General features: G+C 37.3%; 1 protein-coding gene across 7 annotated transcripts in view; it reads left to right on the forward strand.

The window, feature by feature from the left end:
- The window catches only part of sema6bb (sema domain, transmembrane domain (TM), and cytoplasmic domain, (semaphorin) 6Bb), a 159,060-nt gene that overhangs the window by 20,505 nt on the left and 121,896 nt on the right, over positions 1–16,659 (forward strand). The window contains exon 1 of one of the 7 annotated variants that reach the window (XM_051117245.1): positions 554–572. The exons of the other annotated variants lie outside the window; for them this stretch is intronic. The gene's annotated coding sequence lies outside the window, so the exon portion shown is untranslated. Of the gene's footprint in view, positions 1–553; positions 573–16,659 lie in introns of those variants that run through there. 7 annotated transcript variants of the gene reach the window in all.

Consider the following 16,659-nt stretch of genomic DNA (forward strand, 5'->3'; position numbering starts at 1 on the left):
ATTTTTTGCTGTGTTCTTGAATTAAATTATTGCTATTTTGTACTTCAGTAAATCAAAACCAAAATGAAAGTTCCAAAATAGTTGACTTCACTTTGGCCCACTTAGCAGCAGGAAAAACAAAACTGATGTTCACATTCTGAATAAATTATACACAAAAAGTGAGCAACGTGACAATACCAGAGCACTCCCATCCCATTACAGTCACTGAAGCTGTCACTGCAGGTTTTTCAGTTTCACTTGAAGTTTACAACAGAAGTTGAACACAAAAACAGTCTACTGATGGCTAACGCCCCTGATTTGTCATTGCATTTGTGCACAACTAAGTTATTTTTTTCTTTAAATAATTGTGCATTCCTAGTGCCCAGGGTGCAGTGATGGATGCAGGACTTGCCTTGGTGTGATTCTGGGCACTGGAGCTCAGTGCTCATCCTGGCATGGTTCAGTAATGAAGCAGCAGGGTTCTCGCCTGTCGCTGTGAGGGTCTTATCAGCCGTACCTAGCTGCTTCTTGACAGCCCGTGTGGCTTATGAGATCCCTGCGGAGACCCCCTTGACCCACTTAGACAACTTGCAGTAAGTACAAGTGAGTAGGGTGCTGATATCGTTTGAATCCGGAATGCTTTTCCAGAATAAAGTGGACAGCGGTGCTGGCGCCTGCAAGAACTAACGATGTTTCAGTTGAAGACCTAAGCATGCTAGATTAGTTGAAATATTGCTGTGATTACAGGAAGGGGTCTCGTATCTCAGACTAACCGTGTAGACGTGGGAATGGAGATGTGAGTCTGTTGTGTATTCAGGTCTGTTCCCCTGCTAAACCTTCATGATTAATTCTTTCCAAGCCGAATCCTGAGAGAGTCACCTTTTTCTGTAATCACACTCTCTTTCTTTCTCTCTTAATGTGTCCGGTTTATAAAAACACTGTTTTTGCCTTTCACCATCTTAGCTGAACAAAACTGGATGTGCCACCATCAATGTTCGTCAAGCTAAAATTGAACATACGCTATGAAAGTATGCAAATGCAGATGCTTCTAGCTTCACTTCTCCTTTGGGTTAAAGAGATAGTTCACCCAAAAATGAAATTTCTGAAAAATAATGGCTCATCCTCATGTCGTTCCAAACCTGTAAGACCTTCGTTCATCTTCGAAACCTCTTGATGAAATCCAAGAGTTTTCAGAACCTGCATAGACAGCAACACAACTGAAATGTTCAAGGCCCAGAAAGGTGGTAAGGACATCAATAAAATATTCCAGTATTCCATGAACTCTCCCTTTAACTACTGTCACAGTGGTACAACCTACAGAAGAGGTTTGTTAGCAAAGATGATGTTTGCAATTCATTTTCCAAGCGTTTGCATAATTGCATAGAGTGCGGTTTCACCCTTACTTTGTTATGGTTGTCAGATTTTGAAAAAAAAAAAAAAAAAAAAAAGACTTCTTGATGAGGACCCGGCTCTTCAGGGATCCCTTGGGCTCCAGCTGAGCTGACCTGAAGCCATTTCTCTGCATTGCATTACCATGCTCATTAATGATAGTGATTAGGACCATGAACAGCGGGTAAATCTTGACACTAGCAATCAGAGACTGGAACAGGACTGTAATTTCCTTAGTCACACTCTATCTGATATTAGCCGTGTTCGATAACCGTGTCTGATATTAGTCATATCTGGTAACCAGGCCCACACAGAATCTGCATGGAAATCTCCAGATTTCCACAGAATTGGACCACCCATTTTTCCAAAAGACACTTTCCTTTCATTGACTGTTTTGGCTAATTTGATTATTATTTCCTGAACTTAGAGTTCAGAAACTGAGCAAATCTTTCTGGAGAATTTTCCTCCTAAATCAGCACTAAAATCTCCACAGATGCCTTCTGGGTCTGCTGATAACTTGATAACTATGTTACTGGCGTAGTCTCAAACTAGGTCATGAATACACTTCCAGCACGTCTACGTGCTAAAGTGTTTAAGCGTGTTTAAGAGATGAGATCTGGTGGCGCAGAAAATGGAGATTGATCCCAACAATTAAGCGACGTTTGCTAGCGGAGTCATGCTGATGTATCGTGCTTCGGAAAGTTAATAATGGCTGTCTTGTTTTATACATCCAATAAAAAGCAGCAGGTGTAACGTCCTTAATATCAGTCGACGGCGAAGACCCGAAGACTCCCGACCAACGGTTTGAATAATAACCCACCTGCTTTCTCACTGCTCAATATGCAACTTTGAAGAGGCTTGGAGACATAGCGAATGGAAAAACATAAACGCGCCGTTTTAGGTAAACAGTTTTATGATAATTACTGCACAGAAGCAATCGAGCTTAAAAATGCAGATATGAAAAGTGAGCCTTGAACACAGTAGGAAAAGAGAGATGCGCCACTTGCAGGCTGCAGGAAATGGGGTTGTGTATTTTGATACAACCGGAACACACACAAATAGCCATGTTATTTCAGGCAGCGTCGTCAGTTTTTTTTTTTTTCTTTTTTTTTTTTTTCTTATAATAGCATGGGGGGGAAAACGCTCTGGGTCCAATTGGGCCGATCACGTGTTTTTAAGAGTATTTTGACAGTAGTGACACTGCTTTATATAGAGGACAACATTATCCACTAGCCATTACGGAACCGGCTTAATATAGCCGGAGTGACCCTGCTGAGACGGCCCTGGAAGACGTAATGCTGTCAGGACGTGATACAGTTAGGCTTTGTAACTGTAGGGCAGCCTGATTTTAAGGCACTCTTAGGGGGCTGATGCCCAGGTTAACAGCGGTCCAGCTTCTAGAGAAGTCCCAGAGTAGCTCTGCATCTAACCAGTGACCTGATTACTGCCAATTAAGTACATTGCATCAGCGCAGCCATCCGGGGTGCCCAGAGAGGACCCAGGGTAGGATGTCTAAACGTGCTGCGTGTGCTGATTTAGAAAGACACTGGTTGGAGAACTCTGGAGCTCTCTTCTGTGGATGGAGGACAAGGCCATAAGGCCGTTTAAGTCCCTTGATGTGTGCGTGTCCTCTCCTTCAAGGGTTTTCAGTTGTGTTGAGTGCCTCTATTAGACCTTGAGTCTTATACAGAGAACCGTAACTCACTGCAGTTCCACTGCAGCCCTATAGAGTGAGGTTTTGCATTTGCATTTTAATGTGGCTTTCAGATTTATTTGACATGACACTCTAGTTTTAATAGTTTTAACAGTGGCTTTGATGGTTACAGTTCAGCCTATTTCTGTTTTGTTTATATACTTCAATTATAGTTGTTTTAGTTAGTTTTGCCAATGAAAACGATGACAAAAAGCTTGTCACTGACAAGCTTTTTTCCCATGATGATGGCAAGACAACAAAGTCAATAAATGAGAACTGTAACTCTATCAACATGAATATCATAGCTGATAAAAGATGAGAATAATATCTTTTTAAAAAATAAACACTATACCAAAATCTCTTTATTTTCGTGACTGCCAAAAAATGAGACAAAATATTATTGTGAACTGCTGTATATGCCTTTACTACGCAAGCTTTGATGTGTGCGGTTCACGGATATCATGAGTTCAAATCTCCAAATCAGAGCTTCTGCCCAGTGTTTTGCTCAATTGTTGCAATCTGCAATCGCTCTTCGTTACGGAAGCACCAACGATGATCCGAAAAACACAGACAAACAAGTACGCTGAACTTTAGCGATTTCCATGTGAGATGTTTAGCTTAAATGTCATTCAGCCTGTCTGAAATTTTGACTATATTGTTTGCGATTGTGGTTGTTGAATAAATGCACTTACTCAACTGCTGTTGTTTTACTAGAGAAACATTATTGCAATTTGGAATTATTGGAATTATTATTAGAAATTTTACCAGTTTTCATAATGTAGTCAGAGAGAGTGCATATCTTAGTCTTTGATATTAATTTATATATTAAATAGTCTATTAAAGCAATTACTCGACACGGGCAAAATGCAATCAAGGAGTTTTAAAAATCGAATACTTAAATAGAATCAAGGTTTTGTTGCAGCCCTACAGAATGACGAAAATGTGAAAAGTTTTCATTGACGACTAAAATGCTCAGGTATTTAGTAAACTAAAACTTGACTAAAAACAGGACATGGTTGACTAAATATGATAATAACTAAAAAGTACATTTGACAATGGACTAAGACTACATTTAAAAATAGATCTGGAATCGCACGCATGGGAAGCAGTGTCTACTGCACAGTTAACCGGAAAATGGTCCTCTTATGTAGTTTTAAAAATTAACTTCAAAATTAATATTCTGTTAATTACCCTCATGTTGTTCCAAACCTCATAATACAGGAACACAAAAGAAGATTTGACTACAATAACAGTCATTGTGGTCCAATATTGTTGATATGGGCAAAAGCATATTTATTTTTGGGTCTATTTTTATTTAAAGTTTTTGTAAGAGTTTGATTCTAAAATGTCGTTTTTAATTTTCAGGTTTTTACCAATGTCAAGGCATATAAGTCTTACATACGAGTATGAATCGAAAAGGTTTGGGGTTCAGAAAAAACAAAAAAACAAAACTCTTTGACTTTGCCAGTGCACTGACATATGACATGGTCTGAGAAGTGAATCCTATGGATGACCAAATCATTGCATGAAAGTTGCTTACATCAGAATGAAGAGTGATCTGCAATTTCCTGCCAGTCGTTACGATTTTATTTCTGTCCGTTTTTGTTATCCGTATCGCCGGCATCTCAGGCCATATCGCCTTTGGGATGTCTTCACCCACACAGACACACAAGTCAGACTATTCCGCCATGCGTTGAGTGCTCTGACTATTAAAATGATTGATTTGCTTTGAAGTAATTATTTTTCGCAGACTACAGTAATGTTTAGCTTCCTGCTAACTTCTGTGTAGAGGTTTGTGTGATTGTGCGAGAGTTGCTGGAGTCTCCAGCATGAGCTGCATAGTTTCCGCTACAACATTCAGAGGTCTGTTTTGGAAGGACATAGTGTGCTTTTGGCCAGGAAATGTACATGGAAATAAAATGAATGGGCCTCTGGTGAGGGTTATGATGAAGGGTGAGGGAAAGTGAGGTTGGAAGAGAGTTCGAGTCTGGGACTAAGGGGGATACGCGCTTACACAAGCACACACATCCTGGAAGCCATGCTCCTGAGTGGGAGGAAAAGAGGCCGATGGCTCTTAGTCAGATCATTACTGAGAATCATCATCATTTCCAATCAACCGTTGGAAGGAGTGTTTGAAAATGTGAGACAAAGCGTGGGGGTGTGACACTGTGTAACCGAATGACATGGCGGGTGTGTGTATATTTATCGCAATAAGAAGACTCATTTGTGTGGAGTGAAACAAGAGCACAGACACTTGGATGGGTTTGATAGATTTTTAGCTCTGACTCCGGAACCGAGGAAGCCCCAGAGACGCTCGTTACTTAATTAACCACAAAATTAGATGAATGATAAACAGAATAGAGAGCTCTCCCCCCCTCTCCCCAATTTTTTTGTGGTTTTTTTTTTTCTTTTCCCCCTCTTGTTTTCCACTAGAGACAAGATCTCTGACTGAGTTACAGGCTATTTGCTGATTTGTCTGCAGAGGGAAATGTGCTTTAGCCCAGGCACAATTACGCTGTTGGTGTTAAAACAACATTGCGGCTTTGAAGTCTAAAGTCTTTTTTGTTTGTGAGGCCTCTAATGATCACACTAAATAGCTCTGATTATAGTACGGCTTCATCAACACAAATGATGGAGGGATGTGGGGTTATTTTGAGTGTCTAAACTGTATATGTTACAGATGAACTTCCCGAGGTTTCCTGTTGCAGAGCAAGTACCAGATTGAACCACGTAACCCATGTGTATAGTTAGCTATAATAAAGTAAACTGCATAAAGTGAAATGTTGATTCTGACAGGAGAATTCACTAAGTAATGCAGTTTATTCACACTTTGTGTGTGTTTCAGCATCAGCTGTGCTGAAGAAAGCACTAACATGACCACAAAAAAGCGGATGGAACACGCATGGTCTTTTAATCGTTTTTGTCATGCTATGGTGCTAAGTCAGATTATTGGTTGGTCAATGTGGGTAGATGCCATATTGATTTTATGTGAATGAAAACGAGACTGTGAAGAACAGACTTGATGGATTTACAGTGGCGTACACTGTATAAAGATCCTAGATAATAACTTTATAGAGAGATTTTGTCATCCGAACAATTGTCATGTTTTAAACAACAGTACAGTCCATTGAACTCAGTGTACATCTGTGACCTATGACGCCACCTTGACTGTTGGAAAGAATATTGAATATTGGTTTCGTCTTGTGCTTTCAGATCAGTTAACATCAGTGAACTGGTGCACAGGGATTCTAGAGGAAGTTAAACGACGTCCCAGTACTGTTTGGCTCTAGCACAGACTCCTTGTTTGTACTGTTTTAACATTATTTATACAGATTATTGCTTTATTAATCCTTAAAGGGACAGTTAGTGCCTTCTCAGCTCATTAAAGCCTCAGTTTATTAAAATGCGGACATTACCGCTCATAAATAATGGGTGCTGCTCACATTCCTTTTGTAGTTTAAATTCAGAAACATGTGTAGCACTTAACCTCAATAACATTCTCTCTGGCCTTGTACCATTATGTAGTTTAAGGAGTGACAGTCACATTTAAGTCAGGAAATTCTCTTTATTATCACTCTTTTTGTGTACGAAATAGAGAAGTTAGGCCTACTTCCCAAAGTGCATTTGAAATGTGATAACTGTGGCTGTGAACAAGAAGCAATGATAACAGTAGGCTAATCTGTAATTTTTGAGAGAGTAAATCTTAGTTTGTCACATAATAAGGTGTAGTAAAAGATCTTGACAGTGCTCAAAGGAGGTCAAAAGTTTACATTTAGTACAGACCTGAATAAGATATTTCACATAAAAGACATTTGCAAATAGTCCACAAGAGAAAATTATAGTACATTTATAAAAATGTATAAAAATTTATAAAAAAAAGTTTAGATGTGCTCGATTCTACTGTGTTGTTACCTGAATGATCCAAAGCTGTGTGTTTTTTTTTTTGTTTAGTGATAGGTGTTCATGAGTCCCTTGTTTGTCCTGAACAGTTAAATTGTCCACTGTTCTTCAGAAAAATCCTTCAGGTCTCACAAATTCTTTGGTTTTTCAGCATTTTTGTGTATTTGAACCCTTTCCAACAATGACTATATGATTTTGAGATCCATCTTTTCACACTGAGGACAACTGAGGGACTCAGTTGTGACTATTACAATATGCAGCTATTTCAAGTTCAAATGCTCACTGATGCTCCAAAAGGAAAAATGATGCATTAAGAGCCAGGGGTGTAAACTTTTGAACAGAATGAAGATGTGTACATTTTTCTTATTTTGCCTAAATATCATATATTTTTAGTACTGCCCATCAAAAGCTACAGAAGATAATAATAGTTGCATATGAGTCCCTCAGTTGTCCTCAGTGTAAAAAGATGCATCTCGAAATCATACAGTCATTGTTGTAAATACTTCAAATACACAAAAATGCTGAAAAACCAAAGGATTTTTCTGAAGAATAGCAGGCAGCTTAACTGTTTAGGACAAACAAGGGACTGATAAACAACTATCACTAAACAAGAAAAGAAAACAAAAACAGCTGTGGATCATTCAGGTAACAACACAGTGTTAAGAATCAAGTGTATGTAAACTTTTGAAAGGGGTCATTTTATAAATTCATCTGTTATTTTCTCTTGTGGACTATATGTAAACGTCTTCTATGTTAATTATCTTATTCAGGTCAGTGCTAAATAAAAAAAATAACATGCATTTTGTATGATCCCTCTTATTTTGGGAAAATAATTAACCTTTTGCTGATTCTGCAAGGTGTATGTAAACTTTTGACTTCAACTGTATATAACACGTATTAGATATCATAATAACATATGAAAAATTGTTTAGCAATGCGCCAAAAGATGAGTATTTTTTTTTTTTTTTTTTTTTTTTCAGTTTGTCAGTTCTGTTCTGTATCAAACTGTTTTAATGAAATTTTCATTACGTTTTAAAAGTTTTATCAGTTTGTGAATTGCGCTTGTCGCTTTCATTATTAATAAGTGTAAGTATTCACAAAGGGAGTGACACCATATTTGGTTATAGTGTGAATGTATGCTTTATTTGACACTTTTGTGGAGACCGAATGCCTTAATGAATTGGAGGAACCCGGCTTATATTTCATTAAAACTCTTTTCTGTACTTTGCGCTTTTAATAAACATGAGATTGATTAGTATGCACATACACACGGAGCAACCCAAATTCACTTTCAAGAACTCCGTATGCAAATATAGACTTTAAGAGCTGGAAGAGTATGAGAGAGGAAGGTAAATACTCCAGATGGCATTAGAGTCATGTGTGGGTTTTGTATGTGTGTGATCGGTCCAAATGAACTCTCATTGATAATGCATCTAGGCTGTGGGCCTCTTTCCGTCACTGCATTGTTGCCATTGTTTTCCTCACACACTTTCCCAGCATGCATCAAGAGATTTCTCTCCCCCTGAGCTTTAATTAGTGTTCACACACGCTTCAATTAGTGGGAATAGACACAGTAAAACAGTGCCAGAATCTTTTATTCAAGAGAGAGAGGAAAAAGAGAGATTTTTGTGTGCGAATAATACGCAGAATGGTTTCGCTGTGCGTGCGTATTGGTGAAGTTTAATCCGTAGTTGTGGAACAGCACCAGACTTGGACACCACGAGACCACTGGAATCCGAATAAACTTGTACCGAACTCAAAGGTCATGGTGTGGCCTCAGTGTGTGTGCGAATAGTTTCATACCAATATCTCTGAGTCATAGTTTTTAAATAGCTTCATTTTTGTCAGAGCTGTGCGCTGTAGACAAAGAGCAGCGGTGCTTGTGCGGGAACCGCGAGTTGATTTCGGGTGATCCGGTTTGCCTGTTTCACACTATTATTTCCTGTGTTTTGGACTTTTTTTTTTTGTCATTGGAAAAGACCAAAAATACAATGTGGACAAATAAATTGCTTTATTATTGAACTGTAGATGTATTTAAGTGTGTGTGTGTGTGTCTGTGTTTTTTTTTTTTAGCAGCCCCAAACTGTATGGCCCACATAAGGACTCCATCCAGCCGCACAAGCATCAGCACTCAAATCAAAGCGCCACTGAGAAATCTCTATATACTTAAAAACAGATCACACACACACACTTAAGATCTGGCCTCATGCTTCATGTGGCTCTCCTCCAGTGGGATCTTGTACTCTCGGAAGTGGAGAGCAGCATCTGTCTATGCCCAGGCTGAAATGAGATGGGCGTTTGTAGAGTTCTTCAGATGGTCGTTGAGAGAAGGGTATGGTTAACAGTGTTTGATTCGGCTTTGTACGGACATGGCTGAGCGGTCTTCTCTTAAGTGAGCAGCACTGACCGCCACGGCCCTGGAGAGAAGCCATATTTCACCTGAAGTCGGAAAGAAGCACTCCTGAACTGAAGATTACTCAGCAGGTCCCACGGCGTCCGTACTGCAGAGCTCAGTAGGCAAAATAGCTTGCCAGCTATGCAAACAGCGCTATTACTCATGATAAGCATTGTCGTTATTTACCAGATTGCAGCTGGTACAGAACACAGAACAACCTCAAAGAGTTGATAAGAAAAAAAGAGAGAGACATGACGGAAGCCCATAACAAAGAGATCTTTTATTTTATTTAATTTTTAATTTAATTTAATGTATTTTATTTTTATTATGATGTGTATGGTTTGTGTTATTTGTTTAGAATTTTTTTTTTTTTTTTGGTTTTGTGTTGCTTGTGTTGTTTTGTTTGGTGGTTTGGTTATGTATGGTATTTTGATTTTGAGTTTTTGTTTTTTTTGTTTGGTGGTTTGGATTACTGTTTTGTTTTGCTTTGTGTTGAGGTTTTCCTTATTAAATATTACTAACAATATTTTCTATGCTGTATGTCAGCAATTATTTAATATATTTTTTAAATTTAATTTAATATGTAATTTAATTTATTTTATTTTAATTTTTTATTGTTCATATTTTTAATATTTGTGCTATTTGTTTTGTTTGGTGTTTTGATTTGATTTGTGTTGCTTTTTGTTTTGTTTGTTTTATTTGGTATTTTGATTTAGCATTTTTTTTGTTTGTTTTGTGGTTTGGATTAGTGTTTTGTGTTGGTTTTGCTTTGTTTAATTTTTTTGTCTTATATTATTAACAATATTTTATATGCTGTATGTCAGCAATGATTTAATTGTTTTATTTTATTTTATTTTATTGTGTGTATGTTTTTTGTGTTATTTGTTTGGATTTTTGTTTTGTTTGGTGTTTTGGTTTGATTTGTGTTGCTTTTTGTTTTGTTTTATTTTGTCTGGTAGTTTGAATTTGTGTTTTATTTGTTTTTTTGGTGGTTTGGATTAGTGTTTTGTATTGGTTTTGCTTTGTGTTGAGTTTTGTCTTATTAAATATTATTAACAATATTTTCTATGCTGTATGTCAACAGTTAATTAATTTTTTAATTTAATTTAATTTAATTTAATATTAAATTTATTTAATTTAATTTAATTTAATTTAATTTAATTCTATTTTATTTTGTTTTGTTTTATTTTATGGTGTGTATGGTTTTTGTGTTATTTGTTTGGTGGACTTGTTATTTGTACTGGTATTGTGGTTTGGGTTTGTGTTGCTTTTTGTTTTGGTTGGCTTTGTGTGTGTTTTTTTTTTTTTTTTTTTTTTTTTTGGTGGTTTGGTTTTGGTATTTTGATTTTGTGTTTGTTTGTTTTTTTGCCTTATTAATATTTGCTATAGTGTATGTAAGCAGTTTTTAATCTTTTAATCTTTTAAATTTTTTTTTAATTTTTACATTTAAATTTATATTTTTATATTCTCTGAAAACACCAGTGACAAAGACATAACTGAGAACTCCTGAGATATAAAAGAGCATCCAAGTAAACCAGAAGGAGTGTTGTCCCGGGCCCTGTGATGGGAGGGGCCCACTTAAGGTCCTGTATCGTGTAGCACTACTCACAGGGAGAGCGAAGTTGAGAGAAAAAGATGATAGAGATATGAAGAAGACAAGAGAGAAAGACAGCAATTTAGAGGAAAGAGGAGGTAAAATGCGATAAGGAGCAGAGTAATGAATTCTAATGCATGAGAGAACGGAGAACATCGGCTTTTCACAGCCCTCCTCTCTGTTTCCCAGCGGCCTCATCTTTATCTCCTCATCTCCCTGTTTTTCTCTTTCCTTATCCTCCTGTAGTCACTCCCGGAAACTCAATATGTTTCTCAGCCGACCAATATGACGCAGATGTGACCAGGTGCAAATACAGAGACCATTTGTTACCACTGATGTTAAAGCAGACATCACCTTGTATATCTCTATATCTTGACTGTCTCTTCTCTATCTCGCTCGATCCTTTTAAGACTTTTGCACGTGACCTCTTTCCCCTGCTCTAGGTCAGTATAAGCAGGAGGAAAAGCTTTGGTTCCACGTGCATACACTAGCTGGAAGGAGTTTCTTTGATGGGGCATGAAGCCCAGGGGTCTGCGGTGTTGGACCGCCCTGCTTTATGTGTGTGTGTGTGTGTGGTTTGCAGTCCTCAATGACTTGGCTGGATTTCTTCTATTAATACTCTGTTGGTTCTGGCACAGTGGAATAATACTGTTTCCCTTCACTCTCCCTATCAGCACTGAAGGAACGCTGATTAAGGAAGGAGAACTGAGCCTTAAAGTGGCTTAGCACAATGAAGGGTAGGGTTTTTAGAAAGCACCACCTTTCCTGTGGCTCTACCTGGAGATTTTGACACTTTTTTTCCATTTAATGAAGGAATGTGAGTCAAGGAGTGACTCAGCATAGTGTCAGGCTATTTTAGGGTAATGTGTGACTTCAGCTTCTGATGAGAGATTTGATATTTAGCCACTCCATGGTCCTTATTCATGAAACGGAAGCAGAACAAATTCTGTAAAACCATTAGTAAATCGTAAAAACCATTTGTATGTAAATTGTTCCATTGAAATGAGCATGACGATTTACGTATAAATGGATTTATGAACTATTTTCGGTACAAATTTGTTCTGCTCATGTTTCATGAATAAAGCCGACTGCTTTAATTTTACATGTTGGTTTTGACAAAGCTATCAAAGCTATTCAATTGGTCAATCAAATTCCTAAAGACAAAGTCATAGACATGTTTTAATCTTCAGAAAATGTTCAGAAAGCTTTCAGAATGTGCTTTTTTTGAATAAGTCAAACAGTCAGTTAATAAACTAAATTAAATGTGGATTAATTTTCAGGAAATAACAGAGCTTTTCAAACTGGCATCCAGGATAGGGATGCTTATTTTAACCGGTTAACCGACAAAGAATTTGACTGATTAATGCAGTCAGTTAAATGGTTTAAAAAAAAATTTCAGCAATTTATTAAAATATTTTAAAACGTTTTCTGGAAGGTTAAAATAAAATAAGATTGCATTTTGAGAGAAAAAAAAAGATAAATCGCGGAGGCCTATAAAGTCGCATTTTATTATTATATTCAGAAATAGACCTGATGCTGACATGAAATGTTTACAAGCACTATAAACATAGGCTAGGCCATATTAGATCCCTTCACTCCACAAAAAAATCCTTTCAATTTAACAGTATTCAGAAAAGAACAAGAATGAAAAATATGAAAAGCTAGGCTATATAAAAAGCAAGCCAAAATGAATGTGGCGCCGGCACAATCACTTAATTTTTTTTTTCTTCTTCCTTCTAACAGTGGAAACGACGACTCCTAGTCATTCAGATAATAAAAACTGTAAACAGTTTTCTTTTATTTGTGTACATTCACAATAAAAACAAATCTTTGTGCTTTTGTAAAATAAAGAAAAATAGGATACTACTTTTAGCCGTCTTCCGTTCACACAGCACAAAAATGAATCAGAACTTTGCATACTAGCTACTTGTTGCAGAATTCTTTTCTTTCGTTTTGTTAATCAAGTTAAAATATTTATCGTGTAGGCCTCTTCATTCATTATATATAGCCTAACTTTATTATGTTTTTCTCTTCTCGCAAATGCGCTACAGGTGAGTAATGTAATGTGTCCAAGTGAATCCTCATGTTTTGTTGTTTTCTGCTTTTTGCACATATAAAATTAGTCCCTGGAAAACATTTTGGTATTTTTAATGGGTCACAGACACTTATCCTTTCTAAAATAATTATATTCTAATTTAAAATAATCTTGTCAGTTAATAATTTGTTAACGAGCGCTGGCTGTCAGTTAAGAAACAGAACCGAAATAAACATCCCTAATTCAGGACTCAAGGAAGCCTCAGAGGGGTTGCAGGACTGTTCGAAGGAACAGTTTGAGAAATATAAATATATACATTTTATAGTTTATTCAAAAATGAAATTCTGTCATTACTCATCCTTATGTCGTTCCAAACCTGTAAGACCTTTGTTCATCTTCAGGAAAAAAAATTAAGATATTTTTTGGTAAAATCCGAGAGCTTTCTGATCCTGAATAGACAGCAAAGCAGCTATCAAAGTCAAGGTCCAGAAAGGTAGTAAGGACATTGTTAAAATAATCCATGTGACAGCGGTGGTTTTCTTCTTATTTTTGTTTTCTTTGTGCACAAAAGAATTCTGGTACCTTCATAAAATTAAGGTTGAACCACAGATGTTACATGGACTATTTTAACAATGTCCTTACTACCTTTCTAGGCCTTAAACGTGTCAGTTTCACTGCTGTCTATGCAGAGAAAGCTCTTGGATTTCATCAAAACAACATGAGGGTGATTAATGACACAATTTTTGGGTGAACTGTTCTTTAACCATAAAAATGCTATACAACCAAAATCCCCTTAAGGGTATTCTATAGTCTTTGTATACAACAGTGTTTATTGTGAAAAGAGCTTTAAAAGAACATTTGAAAATTATGCATCACTCTAATACTGGGTAGAAAAGGATATGAACTTACAAAGCCAGTATTTTAAATCATTTTGCTCTCGCTTTAGTACAGTAACAAAAAGCCAATTTCTTTTTTTTTTGCAAATAACACAGTGTCTTTATGATATTACACATTTTCCCACAGAGTATAAATGGGTCTTTATACATGAAAATGTATAGCTGCCTTTATATTTAAGTTATGGGGCCCTCACAATTGGATTATTATATTTATGGGTTCTTGGCAGTAAAAAAAAAATTAAAAATCCCTGATGTAGACATCTAGTATAAAGAATGAACGAAACAAGTATTTTTGAACTTTAGTAATGATTTAAACAGTCAGAGCTTTTGAAAAGTGTTTTTCTAGTCTGCAGTTTGGTGTCTCTCAATCACACGGTTGTTATCCCTGGTGGTCCTGAGTGGTCTCTAGAGTGGCCTGGTGGTCTCCTCGTTAGGCCCAGATAACATAAACAAGGTCGGAGGTCATGTTTATACTGCTGATCCACCTTTGCGCTCATGCCTCATCATCAGAGAGATGGACGATTTCAGAGGGTGAAGACCATAAGGTGTCAGCTTTCTTCTCTTCAGATAAAAGACAGGGGTCACGGACCACCAAGCGCAAATTTCCTCCTCCTGCCACTTGATAACTGGCAACGTCTTTAAGGAAATTCAATGTAGACTGCTCTGAATGGGAGCATTAGCATTTAAATGGCCGAACAATTGAAAAATGCATTAGGATACATAAAAAAAAAAAGCCTTGTTCCTGCTTTTGGCCACTTTAAGGATCAGAGAGGCGACGAGAGCGAGAAAGAGATTACTTTTAAAGCTGCTCCCCAGGAAAAGATAACTAGCTGTCCAGGTTCATTTTAATGTGACTGAGTGTGTGATGTTCAGAACAGACACACTTTGTCCTTTCCATTTGCTTTATTGCTAGTCACACCTTCAGCTCCTGCTGGCTGTGTAAAATCCCACACAGGAACATTTTGGCACAGCGCAGATGTTTGAGCTGCATTTCTACGTTAAAAACATTCGGGATGTGTTTCGAAGTGCCTCGCTGTTTTTAAAAATGTGAGTGTCACTCTTTCAAGCGGATCAAAACACATCTTCACACATCCGTGCAGAAGTTTAATGCTGATATTATCTTAAGGGCATGAGGAATGTTGGTTTAGACTTTGAGAAATGATCTCACCTCTTCATGACAGGCTCTGAGTATTTATCATTTATGTTAGCACTTTTGCACAGAAAAGCTGTCACATTTGCCAGAGAGTAAGAATGTAGAGACAGAAAGTAGAGAGCGTGCAGAAGAATGAATAACAGTGAGTGAGTGACATTTTGTGATACTGTGTTGACATTTGGGACGTGCAAAACTACATATTCTTAAAATTGACTTGTAGATCCACTTGTCTGAATGACTAGTTGACTAGTTGGTCTTAAGAGTAGTTTACACCAGAATTAAAATTTCCTGGTTGTTTATTCACCGCCATTGCATTCGATGTTCATGTCTTTCCTTCTTCAGTCGAAAAGAAATTAACATTTTTGAGGAAAACTTCCAGGATTTTTCTCCATAAAGTGGATGTTAATGGGATCAATGAGTTGAAGCTCCAAATTGCAGTTTTAATGCAGCTTCAAAGGGCTCTACACGATCCCAGCCGGGGAATAAGGGTTTTTGTCTTTAAAAAAAAAAACATAACGTGTAACGTAGGCGGAAATACCAACCCAGTGTTTACAAAGTGAACATGCAAAGAAAGCCAAACAGCCTTTACAAAAAAAGGTAAAATCAACGATGTCGGACAAAGAACTAACCGTGGATGACCTTTCCAAAATTATTCCATCGCAGACATAGTTCAAGATGAGCAACTGTTTAAAAAGATTTTTTTTTAAAAAAATAGAAAATGACCGATTGTTTCACTAGACAAGACCCTTATTCCTTAGCATGGGATTGTGTAGAGGCTTTTGAAACTGCAGTTTGGACCTTCAACCCGTTGATCTCCATTGAAGTCCACTACACAAAAAAAGGTGCTCCACGATGCCGTAGAAAATGCCATAAAGAACCTTTAACATCTGAGGAACCTTTCTGTTTCACAAAAGGTTCTTTGTGGCGAAAGAAGGTTCTTCAGATAAGAAAGAGATGGTTCTTTAAAGAACCTTTGACTGAATAGTTCTTTGTGGAACCAAAAATGGTTCTTCTATGGCCTTTTACGAACCTTTTAAGCACCTTTGTTTTTAAAGGGGTCATCGGATGCAAAACTCACTTTTACATGTTGTTTGAACATAAATGTGTGTTGGCAGCGTGTGTACACAACCACCCTATAATGACCCAGTGGTATTTTTTGTAATCTATTAGAAATATCCCCTTTTTCAAATTAAGCCATTCTCAGCTTCTTGTCGGGGTGATGTCACACTGATAAAGGCTGCTCCCACAACAGTTGATTGACATGACTGTCTTACCTTAGACCTGCCCTGACTGAGCTGTGAACAGTTCAATTCTGACTGCCATTGTTTCTATGTCTGTTCACCCGAATCATTCATGATGCAGCTTCACCTACAGCAGAAGTGAGTATAAGGGTTTTTATGCATCTTTGCAAATCGCCTTTCTTAATAATGTGCTGGTTAGCAAGTTTCACGGCTAAACGTTAAATCCGGCTAAAGTAAACAGACTCCTCACCCTACAGAAGAGAGAGGTGGGGTAAGCAGAGCTCATTAGCATTCAAAAGAACATGCAGTAGAATGGCTTGCTCTGAACAGGGCTGATTTTGACAAGGTAAAAGGGTGTTTTTTTTTTTACACTACCACTGAGAA

Source organism: Labeo rohita, chromosome 8, assembly GCF_022985175.1.
Source record: "Labeo rohita strain BAU-BD-2019 chromosome 8, IGBB_LRoh.1.0, whole genome shotgun sequence".
Taxonomy (NCBI): domain Eukaryota; kingdom Metazoa; phylum Chordata; class Actinopteri; order Cypriniformes; family Cyprinidae; genus Labeo; species Labeo rohita.